The sequence below is a fragment of the Lepisosteus platostomus genome, chromosome 5, assembly GCF_059453375.1.
Source record: "Lepisosteus platostomus isolate fLepPlt1 chromosome 5, fLepPlt1.hap1, whole genome shotgun sequence".
Taxonomy (NCBI): Eukaryota; Metazoa; Chordata; class Actinopteri; order Semionotiformes; family Lepisosteidae; genus Lepisosteus; species Lepisosteus platostomus.
Genome location: NC_142615.1, coordinates 5684193 through 5698301, shown reverse-complemented (window position 1 = coordinate 5698301; position 14109 = coordinate 5684193). Strand labels below are relative to the sequence as shown.

Here is a 14109-nt window from a genome sequence, read left to right as displayed (position 1 = left end):
AGTGAGATTTTAACAAACGTCTCCAGGGTTAACTGCGACCTGAACGCAACACCTAAGACCACCAGCCATCTTGCCTGTGGTACTAACAATGAAGTATATATTTTATTTCTTTCTACTCGTTGATAAGAAAAAAAAGTGAAATCATGTAATTAGGGATACGCTTTTTTTTTCATGGGGAAAACTAGCCCGAGCAAATGTAAAGTTTAGAGCAGCGCTCAATAAAAATGATCAGAACCCGAAAGCGCTTCTTATGCGGATCAGTATATTCCGATACCCCTGGTTCTGCAGAAGAAATAAGAAAGGCCGAACTCAAAGCACTGTGTTGCCATTACGGGTACTCTGTCTGCTGCTGCTTTAAGATCTACTCACACCGTGTTGCCATTAAGGCTACCTAGTTAAAAAAACGTATCGTCACCTTTTTGAACGTGATTATTAGACACCCATTAAATCTCAACCGAGGTTTCTTGAGAGATCGTTCAGCGAGCGAGTAATAAAAAAACTACTTCGCTTCCATCCTCTGCTGTCACTGTAAACTCGGACGTGATGATGTGCAGTGTGCCTTTCCTCTTGTCGTATTCAAGAGGTCTCACTGTGTGAGCTCCTCACTGCGTGTTCTGTACTCTACTGTGATTTAATTTAGATGATTACGTGGAGTAGAGTGACAAGATCTACTTGAACATTTTCGGTTTGTGAAATGAAACACTAAATACACTACTGTAAATACAAGTAATGGACATTTAAAATAACCACAGTACAGCTAGAAGAGTGAAAGATAAAAGACTATTTAGAATGACATTCACAATAGAATTAAAAACGGCACAGCCGCCCGAACAGGGACTTGAACCCTGGGACCTCAGATTAAAAGGCTGATGCTTCACCGAATGAGCTAGCCGGGCTCTGGAAGAACGCCGACACTGTCGGGATCCTCGCAAGTCATGTGTCTCTTGTGCCGACGAGTAGTCATACCTGACCCGTCTGGAATGACCACTGACAGACTTTATCCAGAAGCGACGGCACTACTCCCAGTAGAATGAGTGAGAAATACAGCATGACATGGGTAGTTAAGGGGCTCCCACAATCCATCTTTCCTCACATTACTGATTTTTTTCAATAGCATTTTGACCTTTTTTCACATTCAGATTTTTTTCACATTTAATAAAATCTTTTAATCAACAACATTAAAAAGAAAACAAGTGGAACATTTTTTGGAACAATAATTAAAAAAAAATATTTCAATGCCTTGGTTGTATACGTGTGCACACCCTTTATAAAGGGAGTTGCAACAGTGCTGAAATGTAAAGAGCATTTCTGTAGAGAAAACAGCATTTTTTCTGCCTCGATGTTAAGCTTAGGGAGCCTGTCTTTTAGAAATTCTATTTCTTAACACCTTGCACAGCCTCCCGGCAGACTAACGAATATTTTTTTGGAGAAATTGGCTCACACACCGGAAGACACTAACGTTTATTTACGTTAGAGTATGTAAAACTCAGGCTTTAACAGATGTTCATGATGTTTCACACGGGGTGTTACCTGTTGTAGTGTTTCAAAAGATGTGTTAGCGGACCACAAATTATCTTGAAAAGATTTGGGTTTGTACTGGCTGGGATTCAAACCCGACTCAATTATTTGGAAGGCGCCTGTACCACCAACGCACTTCCGAGAAGCACCTGCAAATTGTCACAATCCTCTCTCTCACCTACAAAGTTATGGAGACACAGACGTCCAATGAAAACTAATCTTATTCACTCAAGGCTCCACTCTTTTGTTGTGATGTCATTTTAATTAATATTAGCTTTGATAAGGTGTCGTTTTTGCCTCTTAAAGTTAAAGTCTGCTCCTTTCTTCCTGGTATAGAAATAACATGTTCCATCTTTGTTTAAAAACACCACTAAAAGTAAATTATTCAGCTCTAACGCCTGTGTGCATTGACAAGACATCTCAAAAGGACTTATCAAATAAGAACACGATCCTGCTTGTTACCATTCCTGTGGTTGGGGCGTTGTTTCACCCTTTTATTTTCTTCTACAATATTTGCAGACAGGGCTTTATCACTCGAGTTGTACAGAACAAGTGTGCATCGGTCCATGAAAATAATCAGTAGTGCTGTTTTTCTATGCATAGTTTAATCAAGAGCACTTAAAAGATGCAAAAAGCTTTCAAATAAAACAGAATTGAAAGACAGTCGAGTAATGAGGTAGAAAAAAAGCACTCCCCCGTCTGGGAATTAACCACCGTCGCACGTGTGACTGGATACAAAAATCATGGATTAATTTGTGCCCAGTCTCTTGAAGCTTCAATGCGATTATTTTTCCTTCCTTATTTCTTCATTCCAATGCATTTACTCTGTAGTAGAGGAAACGCGAAAGTGGGAAACTGCAGGCATTCTTCGTGTGGTGGATTGTGATCAGTGAGCATCTGGACAAGTCTGTTCCGTTACCGTTTCCATCGGGGATGTAGCTCAGTGGTAGAGCGCATGCTTCGCATGTATGAGGTCCCTGGTTCAATCCCTGGCATCTCCAGGTGCTTTATATTACAGTACTCGCATCGCAATCTTCTGTTGAGTGAGAACTCTTTGGTTGTGTTCAGAGAGAGCCAGGTTTACACAACTAAATGCAGGCACGCTCGACGTGCTGCAGAGTTGCGCTGCTGTTTAAAATGTATCTCATTTAGTTCTGTTAAATCCTAAATTATTTGAACTAATCATTTAGTTCAAATTCAGGAAATCCAGAGATTACTTCACACTTGCCGTGGCTGTTGCAGAAAACACCTCTAGGATTCAGCGAGCGAATCCTCCTTCTGAACTCCGCACTAAACTGAAAGCTTCACGAACTCCTCACTGCGTGTCCTGTACTGTTACAAGTGCTGTCGTGTAGATGTGAAGCACAGCCATAAACACACTTTGAACTTTTGCCGTTTGTTAATGAAAATGCAAAAGAGCATGACAAGTATTGATCGTATAAAATATCCATGGCACAACTCGAGAAAGTACACAACCGTTTATGACCTATAAACTCTCTAAATTGTCTTATAGTTTATGAAATAAAACACTTTCTTAATAATTACTTACTGATAATAGACGATTTATTGAATTTTAACAAAATCACAATTACAAACTTTTTCGGTTAAACTGTTATTCACATACTCTAACGTAAATAAACGTTAGTGTGTTTTGGTGTGTGAGCCAATTTCTCCCAAAAATATTCGTTAGTCTGCCGGGAGGCTGTGCAAGGTGTTAAGAAATAGAATTTCTAAAAGACAGGCTCCCTAAGCTTAACATCAAGGCAGAAAAAATGCTGTTTTCTCCACAGAAATGGTCTTTACATTTCAGCACTGTTGCAACTCCCTTTATAAAGGGTGTGCACACGTATACAACCAAGGCATTGAAAGTTTTTTTTTAATTATTGTTCCAAAAAATGTTCCATTTGTTTTCTTTTTAATGTTGTTGATTAAAAGATTTTATTAAATGTGAAAAAAAATCTGAATGTGAAAAAAGGTCAAAATGCTATTGAAAAAAATCAGTAATGTGAGGAAAGATGGATTGTTGGAGCCCCTTAACTACCCATGTCATGCTGTATTTCTCACTCATTCTACTGGGAGTAGTGCCGTCGCTTCTGGATAAAGTCTGTCAGTGGTCATTCCAGACGGATCCGGTATGACTGCTCTTCGGAACAAGAGACACGTGACTTTCGAGGATCCCGACAGTGTCGACTTTCTTTCAGAGCCCGGATAGCTCAGTCGGTAGAGCATCAGACTTTTAATCTGAGGGTCCAGGGTTCAAGTCCCTGTTCGGGCGGTTGTGCAGTTCTTAAGTCTATTGGGAATGTCATTCTAAATAGTCTTTTATCTTTCACTCTTCTAGCTGTACTGTGGTTATTTTAAATGTCCATTACTTGTATTTACAGTAGTGTATTTAGTGTTTCATTTCACAAACCGAAAATGTTCAAGTAGATCTTGTCACTCTACTCCACGTAATCATCTAAATTAAATCACAGTAGAGTACAGAACACGCAGTGAGGAGCTCACACAGTGAGTACTCTTGAATACGACAAGAGGAAAGGCACACTGCACATCTGCAGAACATCACGTCCGAGTTTACAGTGACAGCAGAGGTTGGAAGCGACGTAGTTTTTTATTACTCGCTCGCTGAACGATCTCTCAAGAAACCTCGGTGGAGATTTAACGGGTGTCTAATAATCACGTTCAAAAAGGTGACGATAAGTTTTTTTTTAACTAGGTAGCCTTAATGGCAACACGGTGTGAGTAGATCTTAAAGCAGCTGCAGACAGAGTACCCGTAATGGCAACACAGTGCTTTGAGTTCGGCTTTTCTTATTTCTTCGGTAGAACCAGTGGTATCGGAATATACTGATCCGGATAAGAAGCGCTTTCGGTTTCTGATCATTTTTATTGAGCGCTGCTATGGTCTTAGGCGTTGCGTTCAGGTCGCAGTTAACCCTGGAGACGTTTGTTAAAATCTCACTTCTAATAAAGAGGTCTTTCTCGTTAGAGTAGAAACGATAGAAGCCTTAAGCGGGAAAAAAATCACAACATCTCGCATTTCACGTGTTTAATGTTAACTGTCTCAGTGGTTGTCTCGGTGATTGATGGCTCTTCTCCCTCGCAGGGTGACGGCAAACTTCTTCAGAGAGGGAGTCTCCTACGCACGGCTTTTCTTTATCAAGAGCTGAGACAACAGAAACAGACTTCCAACTGACATGAATTACTTCTTGAGCGTTTATGACTGTCTTTAAAAGCTGAGAGCAGGTGAAAAAGTCTTTGGAAATGAGGCAATGACTGCTGACAGTAAACAGAGCTGACGCTCAGCTGCAGACAAGCGCTCCTCTTTAGTATAGTGCTGAGTACCCCCGCTTGTTGCGCGGGAGACTGGGTGTACGTTTCTGTGACAGGGCGCTGGTTTAATTTTTTAACAACCTGACTTCACTTAAAAAAGTATGTACTGTGTACTACGTTTCGGACTAGATAGTGCGGTAGAATATGGAGATCATCTCCAGCTTTGAGCTCAACTGCAACAAGAAGTCATGCTAAATGTAGTATAGTGAGTAGACATCGCCAGACAACAGAACGCGAGAGTAGAAGGCAGGAATATATGGTGTAAGGGCGTGATCTGTGTAGTTAATAAAATAGTTAAAATAATATAAAAACGTCTCTTTATTAAGATACACAACATTGAAGGCGACGAGAGATGAGTGCTTGACGGACTCAAAGCGAGTGCAGTGCAGATTTTAGTTCTCTTACTGGTAGAAACGAACTTCTGAATTTTCGGACTTTTCGTGTAGCTTGCGCCGTGGAAGATATGGTAGCCGCGCCGAGAAGCTTTGCTTATGCCCAGCTTTTTCCACCGCTTCTACTGAACCTCGGAGCCCCGGATTTGTATACGGAATACAAGATATGGATGGAGTCGTACATATTTTTTTTAAATAGCCGGTGGATCTACAGAAGCTCAGGATGCCGGGAGACGTGCTACATTACTGCACTGTATCGGGGCTCCCATGCAGCGGATTTTCGCCAACCTCCCTGGAGAAAAAGACTGTAGCTGCTTTAGACGCTTCCTTTACACCGCGGAGAAACGGCATAAATTTAGGCAGAGAACTTAGTCTCAGGACGAATCTGTTGATGCTTTTGTGACTGCACTAAGAGAACTGGCTAAATCTTGTGACTTTGGAGTATTGGAAACTGACATGTTAAGAGATCAACTTGTGGAAAAATGTGCACATAAGAGACTATAAATTGCTGCAGGAGGAAGGGCTGACTTTAAAAGAGCTCTTACAGTCGCTAGAATTCATGAAGCAGCTCAAGCAGAATCAAGAATGCTTTCTGACCACAGTGACAAAGTGACACTGAACGGGGCGCTCGCTCAAACTTTACAAGCAAAAGCCGAGCAGCAGGACGCAGTCATGCTAGAGAAATAGAAGAACAGGGGACGGCTGACATTACATGTTACAGGTGCGGACTAACAATGCACAAAGCAGATGAATGCGGAGCGTGAACAGCAAAATGTCTACACTGCAAGAAAACAGGACATTGTGCACATGTCTGCAGAACATCACGTCCGAGTTTAAGGACAAGTATCCCTTTTATTGTTGTTGCTGCCTCCGGTTTACATTTGGCGATGTAAACCAGATTCAGAAAAAAATAATTTGGACAACCTTATTCCCATGCTTGCTTGAAGGCGCGGTGGCCAAGTGGTAAGGCGTTGGTCTCGTAAACCGAAGAACGTGGGTTCAAACCCCACCCGTGCCAGTTTCACTTGTCATCGCTTTCCTTTAGTTTCAAAGTCTTAAAAAAACTCGCAATGTAGGGATCTCAATAGTAAGAGAACATCACTGTCGCCAGCGATTAGTATTCTTGCATATCCTGCATTGTTTTTTAGTCGACAAAGCTTGTTTCACACCCATCTTCCGAATGATCGCCTCAGCATTGGGAAGGAACGTGCGCTTGGTACAGCCCCCGACTCCATGGTCTGATCACAAACAGATCGGGTGAGCTGTCAGTCCAGGTTGGAAGTAACGTTCGAAAGCACAAAAAATCTGACTTAGAAACGAGAAGACCGTGTTTTTTTTTTAAACGAGTAAACGATGAAATAATATACTGCCTGCAAGACTATGTCAAGTTCAAGTTTAAAGTTCAAGTTTATTGTCATTATACTCATACACAGGTATATGGTATAACGAAATGCTATTTAGCTAGCTCTCGGACATAAGTAGTACAAAGAAAAAAACACAACAACAATACAATTGTATAACAAAAGAAAGACAGAGACAACAGCCGATGTCCAAAAAACAACAGGCAGCGTGCAAAACAACAAAAAGGTAACAGGTTATGTGCAAAAACACGCATCAAAAGAATGAAATAAAGGGATAGAAATGATGGGGAGTGAGCTTTTGACATGTATGGTAGAGGTAGATTTTCAATGTGTGTTTGGGTTTTTGGTAAGAAAGAAGGCACTGTGAGGTTCAGATCATAGGTGAGAGGTGAGGAGTGAGCGAGAGAGGCTGGGAGTTTGATAGTTTGATATTGCGGGGGTAAAAACTGTTTCTGAGTCTAGTAGTCCGGACCCGAATGCTCCGGTACCGTTTTCCATGTCATAATAAACGCCACAAATTGTGTTAGTCCAGTCATATCAATCGTCCTAAAATTACGGAAAATCGGATGGGACTGGTGCAGTCAGCACCTATTTCTTCAGGATAGTCGAGCGGTTTAAAACAGCAAATTCACAGATTCGTGTTTCACTCTCCAAATAGAGGCACGGGTTCAAATCCCACTCCCGAGAATCAGGCGTTTTACCCTGTCTTTTTTACCTGCCTTTACACTGTTTCAGTCTTGTTGTGCTCGCTGACAATCACAGTACGAGGAAAACGGAGAAACTGCTTAGCAAAAACATAACGGACAGAAAAGAGCTTCGTAAACACGTGAATGTGATTAGCAGCAGTAAGGTATGTATTCAAATGTTTAAGGCTGATTTATAACAGCAGCAGAAGATAGGTGCAGCCTTTGTGAGAATTCGCGGGTTTTTATGCTGCTTGGACTTCTTTCAAGCCTATGAAGTGACCCCCGTTTTATTTTCATTTTCAAACTTCAGAACCGAATAACAAAGAGGTTTCATGAGTGACAGCATTCCGTTCCAAATACCGTTTCCACAATGTATTCAGCGACGGGAATGAAATATTTTAGTGCTGGCTCAAATGCGAGGAATTTCAGAAAAACCTGGAAAAGCAACGCTTGCAGTAAATGACAAATGTAATGCGTGTAGTCAGCATGAACAGAACAACGCAATGCTCTGTAAAAAACGATCTGAAGCCGCAATTACTCTTTTATCTCGGGCACTTCATTCCGATACGTTTCCGCAGAATAAATAAAATGCCGAGCTCCAAACATGTTGTTGCCATTATTGTTACTCCTGCTACTGTAGTTTAAAGCTTTAATCAGTGGGTATGTAATGTTGTAAAAGGGCTGGACTACTTTGTTCAGTCCAAATTCCACTATGTGAATTTATGCTTTTTTAATATAAGCATTAACAATACAATGCGTGCTCAAAAACCCTTACTTATTAGCTTAAGAAACGGCAGTGTTTTGACAAAGTGTGGTATTCGAACAGAAAATGCTGAAGTGTTTAATACTTGCTTGTGAGCAGATCTCCCTCGATTTAGACAAACTCTTGTTCGGCTGATGATTTCAGATCAAAATCTGAATCAAGTGGTGATTAAGAGATTCTTGCTCTATGGACTGCGCCTATATAACTCTTGTGCTACAGCGGTAATGTTTCTGGGTGTGGATGAACATGACATTATAGACTGACAGCAGGAACACGTGGCCCACAGGCAGTGACAGTTTCGCTATATTTGGCTGCAGTCTATTGTGTTGAGAGCAGCATTAACTTTCCTGCAGAGATGGGAGTGCCTTTAATACAGCTCTTTCAATCGGACAGAGTAACAGGAACTGACCTAAAGTTTCGGCTGTGGATCCATCTCCACATGGGGGACAGTAAAATAGCGATGAAGTAATGTTTCTGGGTGTGGATGAACATGACATAATAGACTGCCAGCAGGAACACGTGGCCCACAGGCAGTGACAGTATCGCTATATTTGGCTGCAGTATATTGTGTTGAGAGCAGCAATAACTTTCCTGCAGAGATGGGAGTGCCTTTAATACAGCTCTTTCAATCGGACAGAGTAACAGGAACTGACCTAAAGTTTCAGCTGTGGATCTATCTCCACATGGGGGAAAGAGACAGTAAAATAGCGATGAAGAAACATAAAGATTTGTGCTCGCTGCAAAGTAGGAAAGTGGTGGTCAGACACATGAAACAGCTTGGTGATAATTTGCAGTGACAATTTTATGTTATTTAGTACACGGATTTCTCTTCATGTTCCTTAAGATGTGTAATTTGTATGTTGGTTGTATGAGAACAGTTTCTCCTAAAGTCCTGTCAATTGACAGTGGAGAGCTAGCTGGTGCACATCTTCAAGAAGACTCTCTTTAAGGCGGTTACAAGTTTCTCGAACAAATCTGTGTCATATTTTTAAAATAGTTTAGCTAATGAGCAACGAGAGTACAAATAAATTCTCCCACCCTCCATTTGAAGATAAAACTCCATGTGCGAGTCAATGTTTCCTTGAAGCTACTGATGTTCGTCATTATTGGACATTCCCGATGATATTGACTAAGAAGCTCAATTTTTACGTGTTGTAGTTCAACATGTGCAAAACACTCGTATCCCCTGCAAATATCGGCAAGGTCAGTGATATTCTCAACAATTTGTGCCATTGCAATTTGTGCGATTGGTGCCATACTTTTTCGAAATGTATACTGACATGCCAGGATCAGAGGGTCATATTTAAAAAACTGGTGCATTAAAATTTCTTGTACTTCAGGATTTTGATAGTCTGTTACATTGTCTTTCACACGGCGGTGTCAGAACTGTGAGACATTTTCATAATCGGGGGGAAGGCCGTAGCAATAAGCAGAAAGTGCAGTTACCTTTTCCCAGTGTAAGTCCGTGTTGTGGTGAGTTTTTAAAATTGGTTTGCGATTTTCTGAAATATATTCCATACAAAAATATAATTTGGACAGTCGCTATTTATTTGGATATTCCTTTTCAGTGAAGATGTCTACAGTATTCCAGCCGGATTAGTACTGATCGAAGAGAGCCATCTACAGGCGAAAGGCGACATAACATCACAGCAGCACCATTTAAGGTGGAACGAAAAACACGCATAAGAAGCTGGTGAATAAGAAGCTACTGTAACTTCAGCCTCGTAGCAGACCCTTGGAGGCACGCTCAAAATAATCATCTTTCCAAGTACTTAAGAGTCATATTTAGATCGCTTTACTGCAATTTTATGTGATTGATGGGAGATGTGAAGCCATCGAGCCTGTACTGCACTTTCACATTGAAACTGAAGCCATTTCTCATGCTTTCTCTCAGTTTCGGGGCTGCAATTGAGTGTAAAGGAGGCGACTTGAAATTGAAACGTGTAATCACCTTACAGAGGGTCTTCACGACGGGGTGCGTCAGCTAGTTCTCCATTATTGTCAGTTTACTGGACTTCTGAAGAAACCTATCTACAGCGAAGATACAAACTGCACAGTTTAAGGCACATGAAGAGAAATCTGTTTGCTGATTGACTCAAAAAATGTCGATACAAATAATCTGCCAGGCTGATTTACTTGTCTGACCACCTCCCTCAGTTCCCCTTTGCTGTTAGCACAATTCTTTCAGTTTCTTTTCTTGTATTTTCCTTGCTATTTTAGTGTTCCCCATGTATAGATGGATCCACAACCGAAACCGTTTTCACCCTGTGTTTCTGCAGCGTCAGTCTGTATGAGGAGCACGACTTGCACAGCTCCAGTGGCGCAATCGGTCAGCGCGCGGTACTTATACAGCAGTGCACAGCGGAGTCATGCCGAGGTTGTGAGTTCAAGCCTCACCTGGAGCAGTGTCTTTAGCTACTGAGAGCAACTGTCGAGTTTAGATACTGTTAGGTATTTGATGGAGATAAATTAACATCAAACGAACAAGTAAAGATTTATTTCGAGTCACAATCAAAGAAGGCTCCACAGCTGAAACGTTGTGTTTACTTCTAGTTTCAGCATGGAATAAACCTATACTTTTCCATTTGCAGCCCACGCATGCTGTGATGCAGCTCCCTACTTAAATTTCTATCAGCTGTGTACCTCCAGTTGACCTGTACATAAATATATGAGAGAGGTCTACTGAGACAAGAGGAGCACTGAAGACTTGATAAAGCTCTCACATTAGATTCTGTGTTTATGTTGTTCCCCAGATTTGTTTTTAATGTTCTTTTTCTTTTGAAGTTGTTGCGTTTGGTTTTTTTTCTGATTGGTAGCTACAACGGGTCAGTTGCAACAAACTGGCTGCTGAAATTTGTCAGCAGCTCTGTAGCAAACCTGTTCTCAATTGCAACAAACCTAAAATAACAGCTGCTCCCCATTAGATGTTACTAAAGTAGGAGACTAAGCAGACGAAGTGGAACAATAGATTACATTGGAAGTGTCCTGAATGTAGTGGAAATAATATCGTCATTAAGTAATGAACAATTGCTTTCCAGACACTACAATTATTCACAAGGAATTTTATCAATACTTATTTTATTAATAAAAGTGTAATATCTTAATAATCAACTTTAATGTTATCTTTATTAGTAGCTGTATTACAGGTAATGCATGCACAGACTTTATTATACTATAATGAATTTTCAGATATCCCGGGGAGAGAACTGAAATGAAGGAAATACATATTTAAAAGGGGTGTAAGTCTTAAATGTGTTCTGTCACATAGGGGTGTTAATTGAATAGATTTGTTGTAATATTATTTGACTCTACACTTGTGTTTCTCAGGAGACAGCATTAATATTGGGGATTTGTGGATACAGATAATAAGTTGTACTATACAGGCAAATGTATGGTTACCTTAATGAAAAAAAACTCTTATCATTACCCTTTTCAACATTATTATTTAAGACAGTCTTTCAGAACAGTATTCTCGTATTAGTGGCTATAGTCTAATGATAATGGTGGTGAAACAGGCAAAATGTGCGGAAAGAATTGGAGATGGAACAGGAGACTCATCCAGTCGATAGAAAGCTTGGGTAGGACTGCACTAACACCGTGTCAGTGCTTAGTAGCGTCATTTAAAAATAATACGTGGTTTAACAATATCAACTGCTCTTCTGTGAGCTCAGCTCCACTACTAGTAATACATTGCCCAAATTTTCAAATTAGATACAAATGTTTTCTACGTGTATGTAATAGGTACTTTTTTGTTTTAACTGATTTAAAATATAATCTTTATAAAACAGACAAAGGGTTTATGTGTCGCGCTGAAATTCACACACAAGTAAGGAAAGATATCGCGCTTAGGAAGAAATCCAGAGTGGAGACGCCGGCGATTGAAAACAACCACATACAACCTGTATGTGCTCTACCACTGAACAAACTTCCGACAACTACTGTATCTTTATCTGGAGCACTTTCTTTTAGGAAGAGTGAGGAGTCTACAAGCCTAGAAAATAAGACAACTAAGTGAACGACAAATTTTCACTTTTTGATTAAAGAACATAAAAAACACCTTTCTTCCAGCCAAATTCAAACCAGAGAACAAAGAGTTCCCAGCTGTTTCCACTATATTCCTCCGCTCTTACAACTGAGTTATCGAAAACACAGGAAGCCCACCTTTTGTCTTACATAAAGCACAATGTAGTGCAGCGGTCCTATTTATTTAAAACCCAGTTCGAAATCAAATCTCATTCCCATAGTCCTGTTTAGTTTGAATTTAAGCAGTTGTAGCAGCAATGCTTGGTAATAAGACAGAATTAAGCGTTGCTGTGCTTTCCTTAATGAGGCCCCATCTCACTCTCCATCTCTGTGGTTCAGCCACAGAGAAAGTATTCATGCAGGCTGATTTAAGATGTTTTCTTTTGATAAGGGACAGCTCCCAAACGGGGATGCACTTAGATAAGCCTGGCTATCATGATCAATGGTCATCCATTGGCGCCTATCTGTCTAGGGAGTGCCAAATGGACATCTGGACTGCATTCCTAAGTGTCAGGAGTATGTGACTCGTATCTCACCTTGATCAACCAATTAGAGACTGGCAGGGTGTGGTAACACCATGTGGGTCTCCAATGCCTGCCAAACTCTCAACCAATCAGAACACATCTGTGTCTTGGTCAAAAAGGGAGCGCAAGCTCAGATCAGGGCTCTCCTTGGCCATTTTCGCGCATCCTCAGAGACAATCACGTGACAAAGGCTGTTGTCTGCAAAGGGACTTGGACTTTTCTAAGCGCGGGGCCGAGGATCCCGTACGTACTCAGAATTCTACCAACGTGAACGCTCCGCTTGATCAACGGCAGCCCACAGTTGGACCCTCGTCGACAACCTGAATAGCTTATTCAGAAGCAGCGCTGGACCGGGAACGAACCAGCTTCTTCCTGGGCAAAAGAGTGACTTGTGAGGACTAGCCGTCACACTGCATAGAGTGCATAGTGCATAGAGACTTTCTACCAGCCAGCCGGACTGCTGGTAGATCCCCTCGGAGCAACGACTGCCCTGCGCGCCGCAGTCAGATTCCTCCGCCCGTCCAACTCCGAGCTGCACCTCGACTGGTTGGCCAGTAGCCAGAGGACGCCGGGACAACGCCCATTGGACAACCGCTGGGACTGAGGCTGCAACAGAGCTTGTCAGCTGGTTTGGTGTTCGTGCTGGGAAATTCCAAATCCATACACAGTGGATAAGTAAACCCCATGTTCTACGTTGCGTCTCGAGAATTCAATTGTACCTCAACACAAGTTGTTATCAATTTAATTCATGAGTAATGTATTTACTTCCGAGTTTAGAGTAACAGTGGGTAATAACACTGATTAGCGATTTGGTAACCGAACGATATATATTGACATATATTCTCTGTTGTGTATCTCTTTGTGTTTGCATCTCTTCGAGATTATATACTTTGTATATTGATAACCCTCACAGTAAGGTCTGCTGCTCGTATCCAGGCAGACTAGTATATGTTTGGTGCACAATTTATATGAATAAATGTATCTCGTGTATTGAACCCGTGTGTGTGCGTTGTTAGTTGTTCTGACGATTGATTTTCTAAAAACCACAACGAACAACCTCGTGATTACTGCTACAATTAATAATTGTCTCAGTAAACCCATCAAACCTCTACACTTGTATAGTATAATTTATTATCTGTACCCGCAAATCCCCAATATTACTGCTGTCTCCTGAGAAACACAAGTGTAGAGTCAAATCATATGAAATAATACAACAAATCTATTCAATTAACACCCAGATGTGACAGAACACTTTTAAGACTTTAAGACCCCTTTAAATAAGTATTTCCTTAATTTCAGTTCTCTTCCCTCCATGGGATACCTGAAAATTCACTATAGCATAATAAAGGCTGTGCATGCATTACCTGTAATACAGCTACTAATAAAGATAACATTAAAGTTGATTATTAAGAAATCACGCTTTTATTAATAAAATATGTTTTGATAAAAGAAGTCTTAATAGAACCTAGGTAAATCCCTGTAGTAGTCTAACACCTACAAAAAAGAAAAA

The 14109-nt window shown here is 40.9% G+C and overlaps 1 protein-coding gene and 4 non-coding genes across 5 annotated transcripts in view; 4 read left to right on the top strand and 1 right to left on the bottom strand.

Annotated features, from left to right (window-relative positions):
- Nucleotides 1–14109, bottom strand: part of LOC148662626 (uncharacterized) — a 783119-nt gene that overhangs the window by 88621 nt on the left and 680389 nt on the right. The gene's annotated exons all lie outside the window — the stretch shown is intronic.
- Nucleotides 2448–2519, top strand: trnaa-cgc (transfer RNA alanine (anticodon CGC)). Its single transcript has one exon. It is a non-coding gene; the product is annotated as a tRNA-Ala (tRNA).
- trnak-uuu (transfer RNA lysine (anticodon UUU)) lies at nucleotides 3721–3793 on the top strand. The gene has a single exon. It is a non-coding gene; the product is annotated as a tRNA-Lys (tRNA).
- On the top strand, nucleotides 6189–6260 carry trnat-cgu (transfer RNA threonine (anticodon CGU)). The gene has a single exon. It is a non-coding gene; the product is annotated as a tRNA-Thr (tRNA).
- Nucleotides 10364–10457, top strand: trnai-uau (transfer RNA isoleucine (anticodon UAU)). The gene is made up of 2 exons: nucleotides 10364–10401; nucleotides 10422–10457. It is a non-coding gene; the product is annotated as a tRNA-Ile (tRNA).